The sequence below is a fragment of the Apis laboriosa genome, unplaced genomic scaffold (assembly GCF_014066325.1).
Source record: "Apis laboriosa isolate Shangri-la unplaced genomic scaffold, ASM1406632v1 scaffold14551_cov152, whole genome shotgun sequence".
NCBI lineage: Eukaryota > Metazoa > Arthropoda > Insecta > Hymenoptera > Apidae > Apis > Apis laboriosa.
In genome coordinates, this window is record NW_025221576.1 from 25,787 (window position 1) to 50,051 (window position 24,265).

A 24,265-nucleotide genomic window follows, 5' to 3' on the forward strand; every position below is an offset into this window, starting at 1 on the left:
CCGTTTTGATAACACAATTCCTGCATCATCCTTGCAACAAGTTCGAGTAAAAAGAGAAAAATCGTTTGGTGATATACCTATTCGATTTCTATTCGAATCCTTTTATTAATTACACGCTTCGTATATTATCAGTTAATTACCAATTCTAGTTATAACAAATTAAAGATTTGATATAAATGAATAACTAAATAATTTTGATCCGATCGATAGTTTGTTACGAGAATAATTATAACATATATTTGGATTTGAAAACGGCAAAAGGAAACATTTTCTTTCGAGTTACGAGTTAATTAATGGATGAGGAGGACTGCGTCAAATTAAGTCCACTTTTTATCTCACGCTTCTTTGAATGCTTCAACAAATATTCATTCTTTTGTTTATTTTTTTTTTTACACGGAATGAAATTGCATGTGAAAAAAAAGAAAAGAAAAGAAAAAGAAAATTAATGAAAGAAAAGAAAAATATTTACCTTTTCGATTATTGATAAAAAAATAAAAAGAAAATTCAAATATAATTAATTCGACTAATTTATTTCGATATATTTTTATATTATCTATTATTTAAAAGCAAGATAAATTATATATATTATTTATAGAAAATAATCGATAACTTTCTTTTATAATCACAGTAAAATATATGTTTTGTAAAGTTATATTAATGAAAGGACGAGTAATATCGAAACGTTTCTCCTTTTTACGCGATGCGATTCAAAACGATAAAATCGTGCACTTGACGCGTATTCTAAAAACAACGTCAGTTGAGAGAGAGTTAGCCCCACTTTTAAAAATCATTACGAATAGATATATATTTATTATTAAACGTACGTATCACGTTGTAGCGCAAATTCATAATTATATTTTACATAATCGTGCGATGTTCGCGGGACAGGATCGCAACTCGTTTCTCCGTAACAAAAAGTTCACATTTACAAACTAACCATCGAGTGCACAATACGAACGCGTAGCTATTCTCACGGCTTACTTAAAAATCGATAGAACCGCAACAACTAACCATTTTATTCTGTGTCTTCGTATTAATTTTGTGGTTTCGATCAAGCTATTTTTTTTTTTTTTTTTTGCAAAAAGCTAGATCGAAATAGATATCTTAAAGAAAATTTCTTTTATCTATTCGATTTTTCTTTTTAAAAAACTTTCTAAAAAATTCATTCATTGTATATTTATATTAAAGCGATATACGATATAAAATGTGATTATTTCGAAAAATAAAATTTTGAAATTGTGCTCTTTTCAACGATAAAGATTCTAGATTCATAATAAAATCATCGATCTTATTAATTACGAACAAATATTCAGTCTTCGTTTTATTCCGTTTCGATAGATTAAATTCTTTAAAATGTTAATTATGATTTTCTCTAAAATATTTTTTGAGGATCTGTCTTGAAAACTTTAAAAACGATATGGAGAGTTTCGAATTTCTAGATGAAATGTAAAACGATGAACTGTTTGCCAACGAAGAATATGATGAAATTTCTGCGGCAAATTTTATCATTGCGAAACTTCGATCCATCTTACGCAATCGACGAGTTTGTTTAAAAAATACAAAGAGCCGAAAGATATATGAACCGAGTATTTGAAAATCCTTCGATTCGTTTAAAATGGAATCTGAAAACATGAAACGCTTTCACGAATTCGTAGCAAATACTCGTGAAAACTAGCTTCGAAAACGAGACTATTAGCAGAATTAGTTCGCATAAAATTGAATTCGTGGTTATCGAACCATTATCTTACTTTTCATTATCTCGTCTTTTATCGATTCGCAGTTAACCGTTCGAATTGATAATGGCGAGCGTGGATTGAAAATACAAAAGCGATCTAGCATCGATTTTTTTTATCGATCGAAAAATTTATAATTTATAATATTCGCGTTAACGAAATAAATGGAATATCTTTTGGTCGGCATCGCGGTTTTGCTAAATGTGCGAATGGCCGTGAAGAGGATGTTGCTACCAAGTTACGTTGCATCCTCGCAAACGACGTATTATACCGTGATTCATGCTCGACCTCGCGGCCCTCAACCATCCGCCATAACGGTTTCAACGTCGATTAATACGTAATGGACACCTTCATTGGCGAACGACGCGTAACGCGTGCCTCCACGCTCTGAAATCGCAAAAATCATGATTATTAAAATATTGCCTATTTTCCCACGTCTTGGATTAATTGCTCGTTAACAGACATCGTCGATATTTTTCTTTTCTTTTTTTTTTTTATTTTTTTTATCAATTCGTATCAATTCGTATCTTTGATTACAAAATAAGACGTATAATCAAAGGAGTCCTCTAAAAATAAGAAATAACTGTATATTTACAATAATTGTTTCTATTAGACACATATAGCGGATTTCCCTATTCGATTTTTTATTAGATGTAAGCAATGTGTAGAGATCAAAGTGACCCAAATTTTTCTTTCTCTTTTCCCTTCCTGACTAATTTTTATGAATAAAAATTGATCATATTTTTTTCGATGAAAAAATAACGACTAACCCTAATAATTTAATATAGCTAAATATTGTTATTTATAGAAAAATGGAACATAGTTATCTGATGTGATATGTATACTAGTTTTTATTTTAAATAATTATGAAATAAATAATGTTAGAAATAAATAATATGTTAGAATATCTTTAATAATAATGTCAACAAATAATATTTCAAATCTTCAAATCTATGTGGTTTTTAATAAATAAATAGCATAGTAAAAGTTTTTACACGATAGATAGCAAGGACACGTGTTAATCAACGAGTGTGATATCATGAAACGAAGAATGTTTGAAAATATGAAATTGGAGTTGATATATATTCGTTTCATCGATCTGGATCGATTATTCCCTCTCGTCATCCGAAGAACGAATCTCTAACATAAGTTTAAGTAAATTTGATCTAATATTCCAACTGTTTAAAATAATGTCAACGAACTCGAATCTCTTTCGACACGGTTTGTGTCGATTAAATCCGGTATCGAATTATCTACGCTTCTCACATTATTCAATTTATTCGATCGGATCGATTTCACTCGATTCGATTATTAGTAACATTTCCATCTCGAGAAACTCGAACAGCTCTTGTTAAAAGAGAATAGAAAAGAATAAGCCGATCTGCTTCATCGAAAATATAAATTATCGAGAGCTCATCGCGGATTGGAATCGGAATATTGGAATTAATGGGAGCAAAGCGAAAAAGATACGGTTCGAATTGGACCGTATATGAGAGTATAAAACGCGAGATGCATTATTATTCGAAAAAGATTCAAGCCATGCTTTGACTTGTGATATAAGCAAACGCTTCTACCATTTCTAATAGATCGTTCTTAATAGATTAATTATAATGATCGAGATAAAAAGGCGTCGAGACAAAGATATTGGATATTGGAATAATATTTGTATCGTTCGATAAAAAAATATGACTTATATCCTCCATATGTATCAGGCCACATTTCTCGTAGGAAACGTAATGAATGACATAAATTATCGAAAACACGATTAATCCGATAAAATTTTGTAATCATGCAAATAGAAGATTCAAAACGTAGAACGAATATCTATTCACGATAAATATGTATTGTCATGAATTATAGAAGAATCCGATAATTGATTAGCAATGATTTATTATGGACTAAGAAATTATAACGGTCTAGGATTTTTGTAAAAATTATTTTTGAATCGTAACATTATAATACGTTGATATTAAGGATGCTATGTTTCTGTCGAAATGATAAAACTGAATGAAAATCGTTACATATCGTTCGACGAATGCCACCATGTTTTCGGAGGTGAAATAGCGACTAACAAGCTGGAACGGGACTCGAAAAGGTACTAGTTGCAACCCACACGCTCTTCGTTACACCAATAGGATAGGAACGTGACAACATTTTAAAAGATTTTGTCGATGTTGGTACGACACGATCGAATCGGAAACGCAGGAAAGATAAGAAGAACGATGGATGCGAATGGAGTGCGAGATCCAGGTACGAAAACGTGGCAAGAGATCAGTGTCTGCAAATTGACCTCTTTTCCAAACCGAAGAAATGGCTTAACGCGAAGGAACGGAGCGTAAAAGAACACGTAGAAAGCATTTGTGAAAAGGGCAAGACCTCTCGGTGGCATGTTAAAAAGCGGCGAAACAAACTGCCTTCTCGAGTTGTCTTCCCGCAACGAGTACTCTCATTTTCCATGCTTCGTTGAACGGAGACACAAGATCTTCCAAAGATTCGCGAAGATTCGTGCCAACGATACGAAATTTCTTTTGTTGGCGAAACGAGATCGTGGTCTCTGTCTATCGTGGAATAGATGGAACCTCGTTCGGAAACGAGACTGTAATAACATCAACCAGTGAATAGTTAATTGTCACGATCATCGTATGGAAGTGAATCGAGACAGCGTGACTGAATGTGCGTGGAATGAATCACTTGGTTAACGAAATAAACATTGCGTATGCAACGTGATTCGTAAAAGATTATATTACTCTTTCATCGCATTTTCTTATGTTTCCCTTTTTTCGTTTTTTTTCTTTTTATAATCTAATATGACAAAGGTTTTTTTTTTTTTTTTATATAACGTAAAAAGAATTATGATTTTGTTCCCTAATATCGAATTTTTGTAATTTAAATCTTAAAAACTAAAATCCTCGTATTACGGAATTTTCGACTCAAAACTAGTTTAATAAACGAATATTCGACGTATATAATTTTTGATATATTTTCAATTGTAGTATCAAACTGGAAAAAACGATTCGAAAATTTTTCAATTTTATTAAACATAAAAAAAGTTTAAAAAAGTCAGACTATAAATAAATGAATATCTATATAACGAAAGATGGCCAAGAATCTCGAGATCTCGCGTGCCGAACGTTCGAATTTTACTTTTCCCGACTCACGCACTTGCTATCTTTTCGTTTCGAACTGAGTAGCGACACACGTTCGAACGAAAGTGTACAATCGCGTGATCGTAGTTATTTATAAAGAATTATAACCGTGAAACTATAACGGATAATAGGATCGATGGTGTGAATGGAGAACAAAAATGTTCTCTCCGAAGAAAGATATTAGCTTTTCGTTATGCTAGATTTTGTTAAACGTGTGATATCGAGCGAATAACTGAACGTGATATTGGAAAAAGTAAATAAATAAAACGAATTGAAATTATACGTATATGATGCGCGAATTTTTGTTCCAAAAATTCATACCAAATCAAATGATAAAAAGTAATTGTAAATTACTGATCCGTGAGAATTCGCGTGTTGATTAAATCGCAGTCAACGTTGCAGTTGCTGTCGCTGAAGATATAAATAATGAATCCAAGTATCTAGATACTAAGCGTATTAAGCGATTTCCTTGAAACAAATTATTAGGAAACGTGTTGTATTTGCAACAACTATTATTAAGCGCATCGCGGCTAATTTTAAGTACTGTTATCTTGATGTATATAATTCGTCACAATATAATTCATTTAAAATAGCGAACTGGTACAACCAATAGACCGGCATGTATGAGAAAAATGAATCGATCAAACACGTTTTTTTTCTTGATCTCTAATCGATACAATTAAATTTAGAAAAATAACAATATTTTCTTCTCGAAGCTAATGTTTTTTCTTAATGATTATACATGCTCATAAATGAAAATCAAATTCCAGGATGGTTAAACGTCGTGTCAATAAGAAAAGAATTGAAATAGAAAACGTAGAAAATATGTTTAAGAAAAAAAAGAAAGAACATAAAAAAATATAATCTTTGTGTATCTTTGTTAATATACATAAAGTATTTGCGGATGAAAAACGATGAGAGTAATGAGAACGCGGAAAAAAGATAGTTTATAACGATGAAAAAAACAGATAGAAGAATTAGGAAGAAAAGAGTGTGAAAGAGAGCCGCACAAGGAGGGGGTAGGGGGGAGGAGCGTGGGGAAGAGAGAAGAGAGATAAATCACTGAGCATCTTGGATGGAAAAGTAATGAAGCAAAATAAAGAAGGCGAATGGTGGGAACTAAATAATCATTTCAACGCGATGAAAGACAAAGGATAACGGAAAAGGAGATTTTTAAGGCGGTTAATAGAGACGCTACTACGAAGAAAACAGGAACGAATTACATCGAGCGAGAAAAAGAATTCGATGATATTAACGGTCAAAATACTAAAGAATATATTGTAATATGTTAAAAATCCTGACTATTGGTTTTAAAGATCCGTTTTGATCCTATTGATATTACGAGAAATATTTTCAAACTGTGACGAAGTGTATAACAGGGTGTTCGGACGAAGAAAATTTAATGACGATCGAAAGTTAATCTTTTTCGAATTCTAATATTCGAATAAAATTCGAATATAAATTAAATTATTAATATAAAAAATGGGATAAGAATTCTCAGTGAATTCTCTTTGAGACGATATATATCTTATATTTTATCGATCAATTTGATTAAATTTGATCTATATTGATTATCTTTAATGGATCTTATATCTAATAATAATAATTTAATGCCAATTCCTAAAAAAAAAGGGAATAAAAATTAGATAGAAAATAAATTTGATCTGGAAAATTAATGAAAGTAACGTTAAAAATTGTTTGTTAAAATTTATTTATCAAATTTAGGAATTTAATTTAGCATTAAACGAAACGATACAGAAATAGAAATGAAAGGACGAAAGAAAATTGCTTGTAAGTTAATAAATAAATTTTAAACGACATTTTTGCATATCAATTTTCCCATTTATATCACTTTCTACGAACTTCAATTTTCTATCTTCTCTACATATCTATAATACTTTTGTACAAACATCTCGTATATTAGATTTCGAGAAGCATTTCCGTATAACTAGCACAAAACGCGTTTCACAATGAATTTAATATCGTTCGCGAGTAGATTGTTACGTTCTTCCGACGAATCGATCCTTTCCCATATTTTACGAGACATTTCGGACTCGTTCTTCAACCTGATCGATAACGAAGCCTCATCGCAACTATTTATCTTCGCGGTTAGCATCGTGAATAGTTAGCTCCAATAGGAAATAGAGCAAAAACGCTTGGTGAACATCGCCATCGATCCAATCTGACACGCGTAAACGACGATAATCGATCGAATGACAAAAAACCGATCTGGCTCGCGTCGACCTGGGCCATTAAGTCGAACAGGATGTTCGCGACGTTAAATTGCGGACGAGTCCGCCATCCACGGGAACCGTAAAAGCCATCGAGAGTCCACGACGGCACGCTCGACTACCAAAAGAATAATAAATAAACTTGCTAGTTCGTATATACCGCTCGATCAACCTTCGAACATAGATCGAAGATGTTACGAAAGCAAAATAAAAAATTGAAAAATTTTCGGAAAAAAAAAAGACTCTCAATTATTATGGAAGATTATTACTTAACTGAGCGAAATATTAATTCTTTTATAAACTGATCTAATATTATGAAAAGAAAATAAGGCATTCTCTTTGAACTTGAGCCATCAAACTCTTCCTTTCGAATGTCTAAGTAAGATATTAGAATATTTTGATAAAACTATTATATTACTATTTCAATATGACAACTTTTATGCGAGTAAGATCCAAAAAATTTAATTTTTCATCAGATTCCCTGATAACGTGGTCACATTTGATTATTACGTTTCTGCATGTTGTTTCGTTCCAACTTTTCCGTCACGATTTATTCGATAAATCGATTATCATTTTTCGGGATTTCTGACATCCGAAATTTTCATAAATCAAGTTTGGAGAACTCCAAGCCGTAAATCGCGAGATGTCTATATTCGCACTTGCTCGCGGAAATCATCTTTTGTCTCTTGCCAATTTTTGCGCATGATTTTTTAATACGGCTTTGATTTAGTTCTACGTAGATAGACGCCCATGTATAGGACGAACGATGAAATATCAATATATTTTACATTAGTTTTATCAACAAATTAATTTTTTGAAAGATATTGACACGAAAATGTGTATTCGGTTTAGTTTTTATTCGATTCAAGTATTAAAGAAGATATATAATAATAGTTACGCGTGCTATTATTTTCATCGAAAGTTTTATGATCGTTAACATGTAACAACGGACAGTATCTTTTGTTACAGATTACAAAAACGTAAAGAAATTTGAAGAAATATATAGTCGGTAAAAAACAGAAATCAGAAATCAAAAATTTTATGAAAAAATATGTAATATCAACAGAAAATCTTTCTGAAAAGTCAATTTTTCAAATGTCAAATTTCATCATTCGATAACTAATAAAATCGAGAAAATAAGATAATTATCAAAACTATCGAAACTATCCGAACTGTCATATTCGGATAAACAAGTTTTAGCGTATTATATGTTTGAAATGTACGTATCGAGTAAATATTTGCGATAGAATTGTAGTGTATTATATGGCACATACAATTTTATGTACCAGAATATTCTAATTCTAAATTATTGTACTTATATATGTATCTTCGTATCGATACAATCTTCTTCTTTTTATTTAAAAAAAAGCAAGATCCGAATACTTACGAAAGTACAAATAAAGCAATTCGAATACAATCAAATTCTTGATTGACAATAAGTTATGATTTTATATACATATATACATACATACATATATATATATATATATATATATATCATCCAATTTTTCCCAATTTTTTATTCTCAATTTTTAGTCGATTCATTCGACAAAACTATTCGACAAAATTTCGATAACTATCCTCATTTCGATCAACGAGAATTTAATTTAACAACTTTAAAAGATTAATTTAACAAGTTTAAAAGCGTTGATGAAATAATTATATATTACTCTTGATTTCATACTCCTATTTTCTTTCAATTTTTTTAAAATTCTCCTTTTTATTCGATAATGCCGCAATCGTTTTTTGTCGATCACGATTCGATCGATCAAAGATAATGAAACGCCGCTTAATTAATCGATTTCGATCTCGCCTTCTTTTTTCGATCGCTTTTAATACTGCTTTGGTAACCGCGTTTCTCCAATTACGATAAGAAATCCAAGAAAATCGAGTTAATACATATAGAACACATCGATCTTATCTAAATCGATATCCTGTCGTTCCACGTCACGAGGCTCGATCGCGTGGTTCAGTTAATATTGACAGCCGGTGACACGGGTTCACCAATACGAAACCAATACGAAATCGTTATGATCGTTTACGATTGTCAACGATATATATATATATATATATATATATATGTACAAATGCCTCGAGACCGTTTTATCGATCGTTCTTCGCGCGTTCCACGAGCTTCGAATAATAAAGAAGCAAAGTTAAAAAAATATTCCGAACAAAGATACGCGATTTCCTTCGATTCTCTTCGTTTTTCTGATCGAGCGATATTTATATTCATTTATTAATTTCAACATATTGTTTCGCGCGTCTGATATAGTATACAAACTTGGCTTATCGTATGATTTTATCTTTTCCTAAATTTGAAAAATATCGTTTTTAATCCTGGAATATTGTATATATACAATTTTGTTTTACATGAGATCGAGGAAATATTTCGATTAAAAAAATAAAAGAAAGTAAAATGTATATAGTAAAATGTATATAGATAAATATATAAAATATATTTCAATACTATCTATGTGATTTAATATTTAAATCAACAATGAGAATACAATGGGAAAATAAAAAATAATTTCTATTTTTTTCAAAGTTTAGAACAAAACAAAAATAAAAGGCGAATATAATATATCTTATAGGATTAAACTTTCGCCTATAAGAAGATGAAACGTACATGTCGTTTTAGACAGCACGTGGTAATTAATATTTTCTGATAAAGGAAAGGAGATAATTTAAAGTGTATCCTCGAATATTTATATACGATCGTATATATATATATATATATATACAACTCGGTCTCGGCGTGAAAGGTAACGAGCCAGAGCCATGATCTCGTCGGAAAATGGGTGTCGGCTCATTACATCGTGCCGCGACTGTGCCGCGTTTTAAACGGATGCGACCAAATTCTCGCATGCATCATTTCCGATGCACTAACATTTACCGATATCTAATATATTTATATGAATAAAACATATATTAATTTTTTTCAAAAACTTTATATTTTATATTTTCAATAATCATAAAACAAAACGTGTAAAACTAAATGTCGGATTTGATAGTTAATTCCGATGCATCTTATCCAATTCGATCGCTTAGAAAAAAAATACATTCGTGTTTTGTGTTGGTGAATTTCCTCACATTGATTTTCTACAGGTAGAAAATTTATAGGTGAAACGTAATAACCGCGAGATCTATCGGTACGACAATGATTCTATCGTTAAACATGGTCCCGAGACGTCCTTCTTCTCGATGATGAATTTATTTTTCAAGAAGAGAGATTTAATTGATCAATCCATTAGAGATATTTCACTTTGTGCAAAGATCGAGAAACGTCTTGATTGAAAGTTATTCGATGAATGGGTGTAGTTATAATACGCAAAATCGAAGCGCAGAAGCGGAGAATTTACGGAATAATAAATTGTACGATATCATCGATACGATATGCATGATATCATGATAATTTAGATTCTTTTTTGCAAATCATATACATTAGATGCTTCTTCTATATTATTTATAAAAAACAAAAATTTCTTTGCATTTTCACATTAAAAATAAATCTGATCATTATATTTATCTTTCGTTATAATATTGTCTTTCATAATAATATAAACGTACGATTTTTCAAATGTTATATTTATCTTCCGCGATTCTTAATTTTGTCCATCAATTTACACACATTTTTAGTTTTATTTTTTTTTACCGCAAATTCTTTTAACATTCTAGATCGGTAGTTCTTTACAGAATAGTTTTGATTTTTAGAAAAATTTTTGAAACATCAAAATCATAAAAATCATAAATATATGTATATATATAAATATCCTCGTTATTTAATCATAGTCATTTTATCACAATTTGTAACGAAGGACGAGTAAATTGATTCAGTAGCGAGGCTATGAATTCAGTCGATCGTAAAATCTTAAGCCTAAATTCTCATTCGTGAAAGAACAACGGTCCATTATGCGAGGCACAACGGACCGTGTCGCAGAGAGCACCGGAAAAGTCGATACGCTCCTAATAAAGATTGTAATCCCATTTCCGGTTCTTTCTAATCGTTATTAATCAATTCGATCGCTTCGAGCGAAATTAGATCGATACGCGTTAATCTTAGATAGGATAAGCGCAATTTATATCCAGGAACACGATAATTGTGGATCGATAATATTATATATTATATAAATTAATCGAGGAAAACAATCCTTGGTCGTTGATAAACGTTCAGAGAATGAATTTGAAAGGACAACGATGCTCTTCATGAATATTTATGTGTTTTTATTGGTAAAAGTTGAACGTGAGAAAACGGAATTTTATCGAAAGATTAAAAAGATTCGATTGATTGAAAGAAATTGGGAAATTTAATCGAAATTGGAATCTGGAAACTGAAATATTATCGTACTGTTTGATGCAATTTTTTCCTTAATTTTTATTTATTTAAAATAATAATCATATAGTTACTTATTATAATTTTAATCTTCCGTCTAAATCTTTTTCAGTACTCTAAGACTACTATTAGAATAGACTATTATAAGATTAAAATTCAAATTCAGTTTATAATGTATACATTCGAAAAGTCTTTCTTAAAAAGTCTTTCTAAACTTTAAAAAGTGCTAAAAAAATTGTTTCTTCGATAACAATCAAAACCATAATCGAGTAGATTAAAAAATTTAATTTTTTAAATTCTTTTTAAAAGAAATTTTTCCAAAATTCATGTATAAAAAATTATTTACATTTAAATTTCTTTCGAAAATGACCAAATTTTCATGTATCACGAAGAAATTGCGACAAAAAAGGTAATAATTACTTATCACCAACCCAAGTTTTTGCAATTTACGAGTATCTATATTTTTTTTTATTCTGTATTATTTTCATATGACAAAAGAGAAACTGACTTCCAACATGAGAAGTAAAAAGAGAAGATAGAGGGGGAGGGGGAGAGAGAGAGAGAGAGAGAGAGAGAGAGAGAGAGAGAGAGAGAGAGAGAGAGAGAGAGAGAGAGAGAGAGAGAGAGAGAGAGAGAGAGAGAGAGAGAGAGAGAAGTTTTAAAACGATGTTGCAAATTGGTACGATACAACATTGTCCTTCAACATTTCACCTTTCTTAATTATTAATTTAATCCATGGCGCGTACTTCGAGTTAAATCCGACGAAATGGAAAACATTCTGTAAAACTCTTAATTATCTATTAAGAATTATAAAATGGAAAAAGAAATAAAAACGAAAAAAAAATTTTCAATTAAAAGGATGAAAAGAAAACAAAAAAAAACGAGACAAGGAAATGATAAACACATGTTTGGGTTACATGTTTAACTGCACACGTAAATACGCGAAGCACCGTTGCTGGTGGCAAGAAGCGGAAATAAATACGGCCGTCGTATCGTAACGTGTAAACGTTAAATTAACCGGTTAAATATCCGTTTGATCCGCCAGTTAAATAACAACCTATCACTACAATACAATATAGTTGGGAGATTGGAAAAAAAAGCCACGTAACGGAGAAAAAGGACGAAGGACGAAGAAAGAAGAGTCGAAAAGAATAAGAGAGAATAAAAGATATAAATATATAAAGAAATATATGACGTAATTATGCGATGTTGTCGTTATCAAATACGACAAAGATATGTGTATTCAATCGATCGCGAATCATTAAACTCAACGATGAATCTCGATCATGCAATCACGTCCTTGCGCGACGATCCACGAGGATGAGGATCACGACAAATAGAGTAGAGAGGCACGAGGACAGTCGGCAAATGAAAGACACGCTTGCTTTGCTGATCTTTTCTTGTCTGTTGCGGCCGTATCGAACGGTATAAGATAGTTCCCAGGCTTCGGTTGCTCGGTTACTTCTTAGGCTATGTAAGTCTATGATTCCCCTGAAACGACCTATACCTTCTATCTACGAACCGTATCGAATATGTGTGTATGTAACGTTTGTACGATGGATGGGTTAATTAAAACGAGCACACGTGGAAACCGAGACATGGCAGTCCACTTCGTCGAACGGTTTTTCCATCAACAAGTATACTCCTCGATTATGATGAAACTTCGATTTCGAACGGTTCCAACGTTCGATATAATAGATGTCGTCAATTTTGTTTATTCGATTATTCGATAGACATAAATTAGAATAAACGGGATTACGGGATTTACCAAATCAAAAATAACGATCAACATCTTATTTTTTAAAGAATGTTCTCCCTAGAAATAGATACCTCTTTGTTCGGAATTATCTACTTAATATCTTAGAAGGTTTCCAGAAGAAGCGATGGTCATGGGAAGCCTGATAACAAATAGATGGATATTCGTATTACGTTCTTTCTCAAAGCGATGTCTGTCATATTGACCAATAAAAAATATTTAAAATTTTTTCAATTTTGCTTTTCAATAGTTATAATTAATTTTTGGATCTAAATTATACAAGTCAAAGAGATTCTATGGTTTCGAGGCAAAGAGAAATAAAAAATGTAAATAAAAAAAAAAGTGTTTTTTTGTTTTCGAAAAAAACAAATTTGAAATTTTTAAATATACATAAGGAAGAAAATTATTCTAAATGCAAACCAATGGAAGTAATTATACATACCATTTTATCAAATAGATACAAAATTTACAGATACATGCTTCTTTCGCTATTTCTTTTCCTATGCGAACTCATGATTCGATGTTTCGAAAAAAATATTTTTTTTTACATTTTTATGATAAACGAACGAAACGAAGGATAGTGTTCCGATAATCCGAATATCCGTTTCCCATGTCTCCCCTTCCCACTAATCGATCTTTGATAACCATATAGATTAAATTTCGCTTTGTGCCACAAGAATCAAGCGAGAACCATCGTACAAAGAGATTCCATAAACCAATGAGCGCAGTCTTCAAAATTATATACAAGATATAAGCGGAGATTTTCAATCGATATGGTATATCGATCGTTGCAAAATGAATCGATATTATAACTTAAGTAATATGGAGGGATGTGAATGGGATTCGATAATCCGTTGATCCACAAATTGAAATTGAAATTTGAGATAAGACTGAATTATCGATACGTTGTATTTACGAAGAGAATGATATACGCAATCGCGGAATATTTGCTCGATGTTGTGAATTAAGGTTAAATTCAATATTTCGAGAAATGAAATTTAAAGTAAAGTAAAGAAAATAAAATTCGTTATAACGAGCACTGATGATCTATTCAATTACGCAACATTTCTAGAAAAATGGTAAAAAAAAAAAAAAAATAGAAAAATAAAAATCAAAAAGCATGAAATATATATAGCTTTTATATATATTTAAATCACCGCATACCTTCGTATCCGAAATTTATTGCTGCCGAAGACCATCGTGCCGATGCTGCCCACAATGTTATAAATGCTCAGATTCAACATTTGTTCATCGGCAGTGTGCTCGTATTGCCGTGTCACAAACACCTCAGGTCATTGTATCTTTTCCGCCCGAGGATGTTGCCACTCGTGTTTTCGCCTCGCCTGTCTCGTCACCGTACAACCAATCACACATTTGTCAACAGCCGTTTACTTCCCCCGTCACTTGTTTTCGTATATATCCTTTAAACGGAAAGAAACGATCGAGAAACAACGACAACGACGAATAAACTATGATCGGCACTCGTCGCGTGTATAAATCGAATCGATCGCGGTCACGTATCGATATCACTGTTGACAGATGTCATCGATTCTTTCACAAGAATATCCACTCGATGCAAACTCCACAAATGCTGACAACGGAATGACTGGACAACACGGATCGCGATCACGAATGCCGCATTCACAGTGGGGGAAGTCAAGCGAGCAAGAGGAAAATAGAAAGTTGGTAGAGTGGTGGACAAGGACGGAGCAGACGACATTAGCCGAAGATTCACGAAGCGAGACGAGGAACTTGAGCGAGAGACGAATGCGCGGCGACAGGTCAACGTGTCTCATTATCTTCCCTTCTGATCTGAACCGGCAAACTATACGCATGTAAATAGTGCGGGAAACGTTCATGCTCGCACCCCTGAATCACATTAATGCTGTTGACAGGTAAAGCTGGCACTACTGTGCTACGATGGAAACCATCATAAGATGTATCTGGCTGAAGAACCGGTTTAATTTGATGCTGGAGAGCGGCAAAATAATAAAATTTGAGATATATGATTCGCTCTTTTTTGAATCGCCTTTCGTTTCGTGGCGACTTTTTCGTATTTCGAAGATATTCGAATGAAATGAGAAAAAAATTTAATGGCAAAACGAAATTATACATATCGATCGACAAATTGATAAATAATGTGAAATAAAACGTAGCAAAATCGTATTTTATTATAATCGCGTGTACATATTGCTTAAGTTTACAGTGTATACAGTAATATGATATACGAATATTGGATTCGTTTTTACTTTACAAAGAATACGATGAAAACATATTGAAATAATCAAAAAAGTTTGGCTTCTTAAGGATATCGAAACCTCGTTGCTGATCCTGTGAGAAGGATACTATAAACGTTGATCTGTACCAACTGTGATTATCTTTTTCACATAATAAATATGATCGAGATATTCAATTGGTTCGTGATTAAATTTCCGCAACATCGAGAGATCCGAACGTGAATCGAGCATATGCCTCGTAATTTATACGAGCTTTTTGTAATCTCTGATCTTCGACAATGCGTTCTGATAATACAAGATCACAAGGAGGACTGTTGACGAGGGGAAGAGGGGGAGGATGAAGTAACGGATGATTGTTACAGATATTGCTCGATTTTGTGGAAAAATTGAGCACTTATTTATCTTTTTTTTTTTTTATTAATGTCAATATATTTTCTTTTTTATCAATGTCAGTATATGATAAAAACGAATCAATATGTATGCAAGTACTTATTGGATATAATGTAATTCTTTGTAAGTAAAAAATAAGGAAAATATATAATGTAATTTTTTTATTCGAGATTTAATTTTCCAGTTTGATCAATTTTATAGTTTACTTTTATTATATATTTTTTTTCTTTTTCTTACTTTTTCACTAGACGAATCTCATGTTCTATCCATCCCATTATTCGATCGGACTCTATATAAAAATTCCTTTTATTAACCGATAAAAAATTTTTTTTATTCTTTGAAGCATATTCAAGATATATTCTTCTATTCGATCAATCTATTAGTATTATATGCTGCATGAGATCTATATGTCTGGGACATATGTTTCTCAGAAATCATAAGCGACATCGGGCATGTCTATATACGTGGCACGTCTAGTCTTTCCTCGGTACGTTAGCCACGCTTATTAGAAGCGAAGGGCGGCCAGCCATGTTCAGATACCGCCATACATTTTTAACAGTTTCCTCGATCTACGAAGGTCCGGTCCTCCTTTTTCGCATTCCCGTATAATAACAGGTCTGCACGCCGAGATCAAGCGGATCCGCTCCTCGTCCCAAGACAGAAAACCGGCACAGCCCCGGGCGATTGTCGTAGGTAAGTGAGTTTGATACACAACGCGGTTGAATACTTGGTCAAGACTTCTCTTATCCCTCTCTTTCTCCACCTGTGCACCTTCCATCACCGATCGATCGAAAATGCGCGATTTTCAATGTTCTTCCGTATTCGGTGAAAGAATCACGAGATTCATAATGCAATACACGTATTGAATAAGATGGAATACGAGACAAAGAGAGAAAACATCCCGTTTGATCTATGTTTGATCGATCGGATGAATCGAACAAATTAAAATAAAAATTTGCACTGATTATGATGTCTACGATCTCTCGATGACGAACAGAATTCACAAGGACGGAACGTGAAGCTACGATAAACACATGGCAAGATTCACGGATGAATACGATGATGATGATAAGATAGAAGAAGGAAAGCGAGAGCAGAAAAAAAGAAGTAAAGAGAGAAGGAAGGAGAAAAAGGAACGAAAAGGAGCGCATCCAAGCGGGCCAGTTTCACTTGATTTTTATGGGCACACTCTTGGGCTGCACGCGTACCACGCGCGTGATGAGTAATAATGTGGAGGTATGTTGTATACACACCAGCACCGTTACTTTTTATCCTGCTCTCCTTCCTCTCCCGTGAACAATCTCCATGAAACTCGATGAGATATACGATTTCGAGCTAACATCGAACAAACGAACATCGATCGAGCGTATATTTTTTTTAAGGGATAAGCAACTCGATCCTCTCTCTGGAATTCTATTTTGGCGCCAGTTTGGGTCTGTGATTGGACGGACGTCGACGTCGGACGTCGGGAGATCGTCTCGAATCGGGCAACTTTCCAAAACCTAGTCTCAGCCGCTTTTCACCTCCATCAACGTTCCAACCATTTGGAGTTGTTCTGACAAAGGATTATTATGCTCACGGTTTAAATGTTGTATTATAGAATTCTTCTATAAAGGACAATCTGTGGGCTTAATATCACGAAACGTACGAGTTTTTCGCGAATTGTTTGTTCTTTCGTATGAAAAATTTCGTATTATTTTCAATATTCGTTTTAGCTTTCTGGATACGAGCCAAATATCCGGTATAGAAGAAATACCACCTATTTGACGCATGGAATATAAGATCTTTCTTATATTTCTGATTAAATTGCAAATGCTGTGATATTATCATCAGTTATGAAGAAGCTTTTATATAAATTTATATGTATATTTATATAAAGAGAGGAACACATAAGGACAAAACTCGTGGAAGAGGCATGACATATTGCAAAGTGGCGAGGCTTGTTCCCATTTATCAATGGAACGTATTATCGGTGCACTTCCGTGGACAGCTGAAAAAACGACGCGGTAGAAAGTGCGTTTATATTTTGCTCTCGTTCTTACAAGCGGAATGACAGATTGCGAGAACGAGGGCAATGCTATCTCTTCAAAGGCAAAGATATTTTTCTTATCGTTAATAGTAAAGGACGGTGAGTTTTGCAGCGAAAGTTTATTCTTTGGAATCGATTGTTAATAAACACTTATAAGAAATAAGTGGTTTCTCGATCGAAAAGTAATTCTCGTTTGAAAAGTTTCGAGTTACCGCAATGATACGTTTTAACAAAATTTTAATTTCAAAGTTAAATCTATTATTCGAAGATTTTTACAACTTTAATATATTATTTCTATTTCTTTGTATTTCTTAAATTATTTTATTTATTCTGAACTTTTTAAAAATTTTTTTTAATTTAATTTAAAAATTATAAAAAAAATTGACAACTAGTTATTAACGTATTTTTATATAATTTCATCATTCGGTAGATTTTAAATCGTTTTTTTCGACAACAAATAAAGTAACGATATTTCGATAAAATCAAAATATTCAAAAATGAAAAAAATTCTAATATCTAAACGAATCCAAAGATATATAATGCTATTATAATTTTATATAAGCAACTTTGATGATGATATTTGATGATAATAGAATGGTCATAACAATTTTTAAAGAATCGTATAACCACGCTTAAAAAGATCAGTTTAGCTTAGTAAAAATAAAATAAACTTATAATGGCTTTTACAATTTAAGAAAAAAATATAAAATGGAATAATAGAATGATCAGTTGAAAAATATTCTCTCGATCGTATAACACGTTCAAAACTTCCGTAAAATTCCATAAAATATTCAATCGAGAATGGCTAATATAACGATGAAACGAATGAGTAACCAGGTAAACCATCTGCTGGGTGATGTCATTAGCTATTCTGGACATCGGTAATGCCTTTAATTTAACCGTCGTGTATATAGTATAGCAGACGTTATTCCGGTCTGCTCTCGACCCTGGATCGTTTCGCGGGCATTCAATGATTTAAACTGGCAATCGATGCCTGGCAACCAGTCAACTCGCGAAAGAAAAACAAACTGCGTAATCGCCTTCGTCCATTAATTTAGTACGCATCCTTTCATTTGTTAATCTGCTTTAATAAATTCACCGGCTGTGTTTTATTATAATCTTGCAGTGTTGAGAAATTCGTCATACCATATTGTCGATCAGATTTGCGTCGATCTTTATGATCTCGCTGATAATTGCGTCTCGTTTCTCGATGCTATACTTCTCTTTACATCGTTCCACGCACATTTCCGTGTTTTGTGTTTATTTACCTCGTTTTTCTTCTCATATAAAGAATTCTCGTTATCCCTTGTCTATTTTTAAAATGGTCCGTCCATTCGTCTCTCGAGATAATTGTTTGCCAGATGACTTCATCGTCATCTGTTTGCCAGAAAGATTTGGTTCGAGGTAAATTCGTCGAAATTCATTATTATTTTTTCCCGAAATTCTGGAAAATTGACAATAAGCATAGTAGCATAATTATAATATGTGTAAACAGCAACGTTGTGAGCAGCGGAACGAATGAAATACGTTCGACTCTCATAATTATTACCGTATAATCTATTAATATAATATTTCGCTTTGAGCATACATAAATGAGTATATAATTTAGAAGTATCATATTCGTAAAGATATCACGGGAATATACTATCATCGAATTTCAATAAAAAAAAATTTATTATCATTGCGTTTACTTTATCTTCTAATATCGATTGCGATTGGTTTTCCATTATGAATTTATTTGAATCGAACGTATTATATTCAATATTTATTTTCGAATATAATTATTTATTATCTTCTTATTCATTCTTCTTGGAATTCACCTTGGAAAATGTTAATTTTGCAAAAAATATCACAATGAAAATATCACAAGTAGATCACGAAACTATTCAAAATATATGATTCAAATCGATGGTTTGTATCTGTTAAGGTTTACATTTCTTTGGAATTTCTTAAAAAATAAAAAGAAAATCATAAGAAATAATGGATCTCCGAATTTTCGAATTTCTGATTCGCTTATTCTCTTTATTGTTATTAATCTCAGTAATTCGAGCGTCTGTTATCCTATTTATATACATCTCAATAACTCGAGATCGTGATAACGCGTCCCACGTTACACGTGAAGAAGATTCGCTAATAATCTCTGTGTGGTTTAATGGCAATGGTCTTCTCGCAGGTGCAACACATGCGGTTATCCCTGGCCACTGGTGTCACTGACCCACAGCAATTTTCCAGAGAGCAACGGTCAACGATTTCCTCGGCCGTGTCGCGCGAGGTCGTGAAACGTCGCGGTCGTTTATGCGCTCGTTCGTCGTTGGATCGGTCGACCGGAAACTTTATGATCCTGGCCGTTTATTGCACGACAGTTTGGCTGCACGTGGCTACGAACAATCATGAAGCTTCGGAAGCATGCACAGGAAGTTAACGTGTTTTTCGTTTGGTCATTTGCGAAATCGGGGGCCACCCTAGCTGCGATAATAAAGTCGTTCTTTGAAGAACACGTGGCTGACGAAAAAGGTTTTGCTTTTTGAGATCTATTTTGAAGTCTATTGAAATTTGAAAGGAGAAAATTCGAATTTCAACGGAATTTCAAGAATATTAAACTTCAATAAAGTTTTTTTTTTATCTTCAATAAATATATATAATTTTATATTGCTTAATTATATTGATAATATCGTTTATATTCATTTTTATCTAGCTATTTTTTTTTCTTTTTTCTTTAAAGTACGTTCCTTATATATATTCCTTATATATTTCTTTAAATTTTTCAACGATACTTCGATACTTTTACTCGAAATGTAAAATATTTCATTAGTCGCATCGAAGCGAAAAAAAAAAAATAATTTAGATAAAATAAATAAGAGTAGTTTTTTTTTTTATACATATATAAAATTATTTTTTTATTTTAATATTGGATAAAGATTTTCCTTGATTTTCCAGATTTACGCACGATGAAATTTTAATGAAACGACATGTATACGATAGGACAATATACCGCAGATAATACAATCGCAAAAGAAAAATCTGGAAATTATGTCATTAATTGTCGTTTCTGTTTTTTATGTTTTACGATTAGAACCTTGAACGCTTGATTAACTTCGTCAATTGAAACAATCTTGAAACCTCATCGAAATATGAAATGGAGAAAAGAAGGAGATCGCAATTTTATCGCAAATTTAGAAGTATGCCATTTTTTTTATCGCAGATCGTTGATAATCTTAAAAACGCGAATATAGACTGATAGAGTTCAGAAATTCTAAGGATAAATATGTGTAAAATTGCTGCGATGAAAGTCAAAGAAAAGCAAAACATTTCGAAATAGCTTTGAACCTTATCGAGTGTCAACATGGTGAATTGATGTTAACAGAAGGCTAATTAAAGAAGAACATGAACGAAACTGGACTATTCGATGAGAACGAGACACGATGGATGGATGGTAAGCTTCATCGTCGAGGACGTAGGTGGTACACGTGTTTACCCAGGTGCAGGATGACACGAGCGGAGGATATTTCTTCGTGAATGGAATTAGCCTCGATCGAGATCACGAATAAAAAAAAACGATCAGTTCCAACATTTTGTCAGACGGTGGTTCTAACGGTAAATTACTCGGTTAATAACATCGAGCAATTTAACCATTTACTCGTAAGATAAAGTGTCGCCATGAAGATATACCGTTTCTTGAGACGCTCCCGTGAATCCGTGTCCGGTGTCCACCGGTTTCGACTCGGTGCCTATTGTCTTCCTCGTCGTTGTCATTCCTGTCCCCTGTCACTTGGTTCTTATAGCTCCCTTGAGCTCTCTTGGCACAGCTGTTTCCTCGTCGACGACGAAATACTGCGATGCTTCGCTTGAAACGAAGTCAAAGTTGCAAAGTCGAGGTCATTCGTTACAACAGCAAACTAGAATTCTGTTACTTTGCATATTTGAATGAAGTTTTCGACAAAAATGTTTATTTTTAATTCGATAAATCGAAATATTAATTTTTTTAAGAATAGTTTATAAAATATAGTTTATAAAATAACAAATTTTCTTAATCAAAATCTATAATCATTATAAATCTGTAATCATTATATTATAAGTAATAATATATAAAAGTATATTATTAATCGTATATTATAAATTAAACGTATATTTATATATCTATTCTAATAACGGGTTATTTAGGGAATATTTGAATTGATTCGACGATAAACATTTTCATTCATTAAATATATTTTCTCTTTTTATCATTAAGTTGTCCTTTAAGTTATATGCTTTTTATCTTAAGAAAAATTTTATGTCGTATAAATTTTATATTTTATAAATTTAATTCTTTTAATTTACCGCTTTAAAATTTAAAACTTGTCTTATTTATTTTTGTCGTTTCTTTGTTTTAAATGTAAAACTATCAACATAAAACTATTCAATTGATAAACGCGTACATTTGCGATACTTTGATATTTTTAATATAAATTTTTCCAATACTTCCATACTCTTAATGCAAATTTGAAAACTTTTAATTTTGGAATCATCACTAAATATGTGATGAATGAATAAATTAATAAAATAACTTTATCTTCATCAACACTTTTTCACTCAAAAATTGCAAATTTTAATTTTAATTATCTCCTTGTTATTACAGCAAATGAACGATATTACAAATGAAGTTATCTGTTTATTACGTGTAAATTATATGTGTAAATTTTACATTGACTCGGAACCAATATGATTATGAAATTCCGTAAGCACATCAATACTTTCTTTTTGTTGGATATTAATCGGTTAATGAAGGCGTATAGGCTACTGGTATTACTACTATCGTTCCTAAACCCGCTTAGAATTATTAGTCAAGATTGTATGCAATTGACCTCGTTTCTTGGTAAGTCGTCAAACGAGTCCCGCCACGAACGAAGAGAGGACATTACGAGTCTGTGGAAGGCTACACTCCAAGGACCTCATCGCCGCGCTCAACTTTCCGACACTAACAAAAGTATATTCGTTTACTCATGATATATAATGAGAAGATAAACATCGTTTCTGTTTTAATTACCTGCTAATAATTAGTAGAGTGTTACATCGTATTCTTGTGTTACATGTATTTTTGTTACAGATGATTGTGCGAATAATCCATCTTCTGTTGAAAATTCTGTTAAATTTGAATAACAAGAATGTGACTGGAAATAATATTTTAAACGATAGAACGAAAAAGTGACGGTTAGCGATCTAACATCTGCTCGCTTCGTCAGCGAATTTTTTATTGCGGTCTTGTTCTCGAATGTCGAGCAATTTTGGTAGCTTAAACGCACCAATCAGATGGAAGATGTGGAATGGCTTACGCTGATTGGTTCAGCCTTGACACCAACAAATGCATAAAAGGCGAAAATATTGGGAAAATATGGTTAGTTGTACTGTGATCAGCGTGTGTGATTCTTTGTGCGAGAAATTTTTTTTAATAATAAAAAAAAAATTTATTATTTCTGTACAATACATCTTATTCTCTTTTCTTTTTTTATTTCTTTTTTCCATTTTTTTTTTATCCGATTTAAAAGATTCTCGAAGGAAACTTATAATTAAATAATTGTGCAAATAAAAATTTTATTTTATTTGTTATTCATTTCGATATCTGAATAATGATCTATTTGAAAGACAAATTATTTTATTATATTTACTAGAGAACCGTATATAAAGATATTTTTTCTGTTTCCAATTAACCGATTAAAAACAATTGATGGATAAAAAGAGAATGGAAGTTATAAGAAAATTTAAAAACATTTTTCGTGTCTTTGTGTGAAGAATATTTTAAGCAAATCTTTTCGAAAAAGATTTGTTCCATTTTTTTGATCTATTATACAATGTGGATAAATTATTTGTATAATTTATATTTACGAAGACATTGTTTAATCATAGATACAAAATAAAAATGATAATAAAATATAAAATAGAATAAGAAAAATGCAATTATGATAAATTTCTTTTCTATTTTTTTATTATCTATCTTTTAAACTAATTTCGATAAATTATTTTTATCAAATACTTTCCAGAAAGATCTTGCGTATAGTCGCTAGTAGTGAAAAGGATTGTTTTCCAATATTTGGTTAAATAAAATTTTATTAGAAATTAAAAAGATTATATTAAAAAGATTTTTTTTTAGAATTCAAAGTTATGCAACGCAAAAAATATCTAGTCCAATTTCTTTATCTTTTTATTCAACTCTCAATTATTCTATCTTTATAAAACTTTGATATACAAAAATTTATAATTAAATAAGTATTATATTATACTTCAGTTTTCCTGCGAAGTGAATAAGAAATTATGTTGCTTCAACCAATCAAAAAGCTGGTAAGGCTTGGATTCTAGACGAATCGGTGTTGCAGTGACGTCAGTCTATCATCAAGAATAATAGAACATTCGTTACAAGGATGTAGATATATTAT

The 24,265-nt window shown here is 32.0% G+C and overlaps 1 protein-coding gene across 2 annotated transcripts in view; it reads right to left on the reverse strand.

Moving 5' to 3' along the window:
* The window catches only part of LOC122710323, a 164,264-nt gene that overhangs the window by 23,509 nt on the left and 116,490 nt on the right, over nt 1-24,265 (reverse strand). The gene's annotated exons all lie outside the window — the stretch shown is intronic.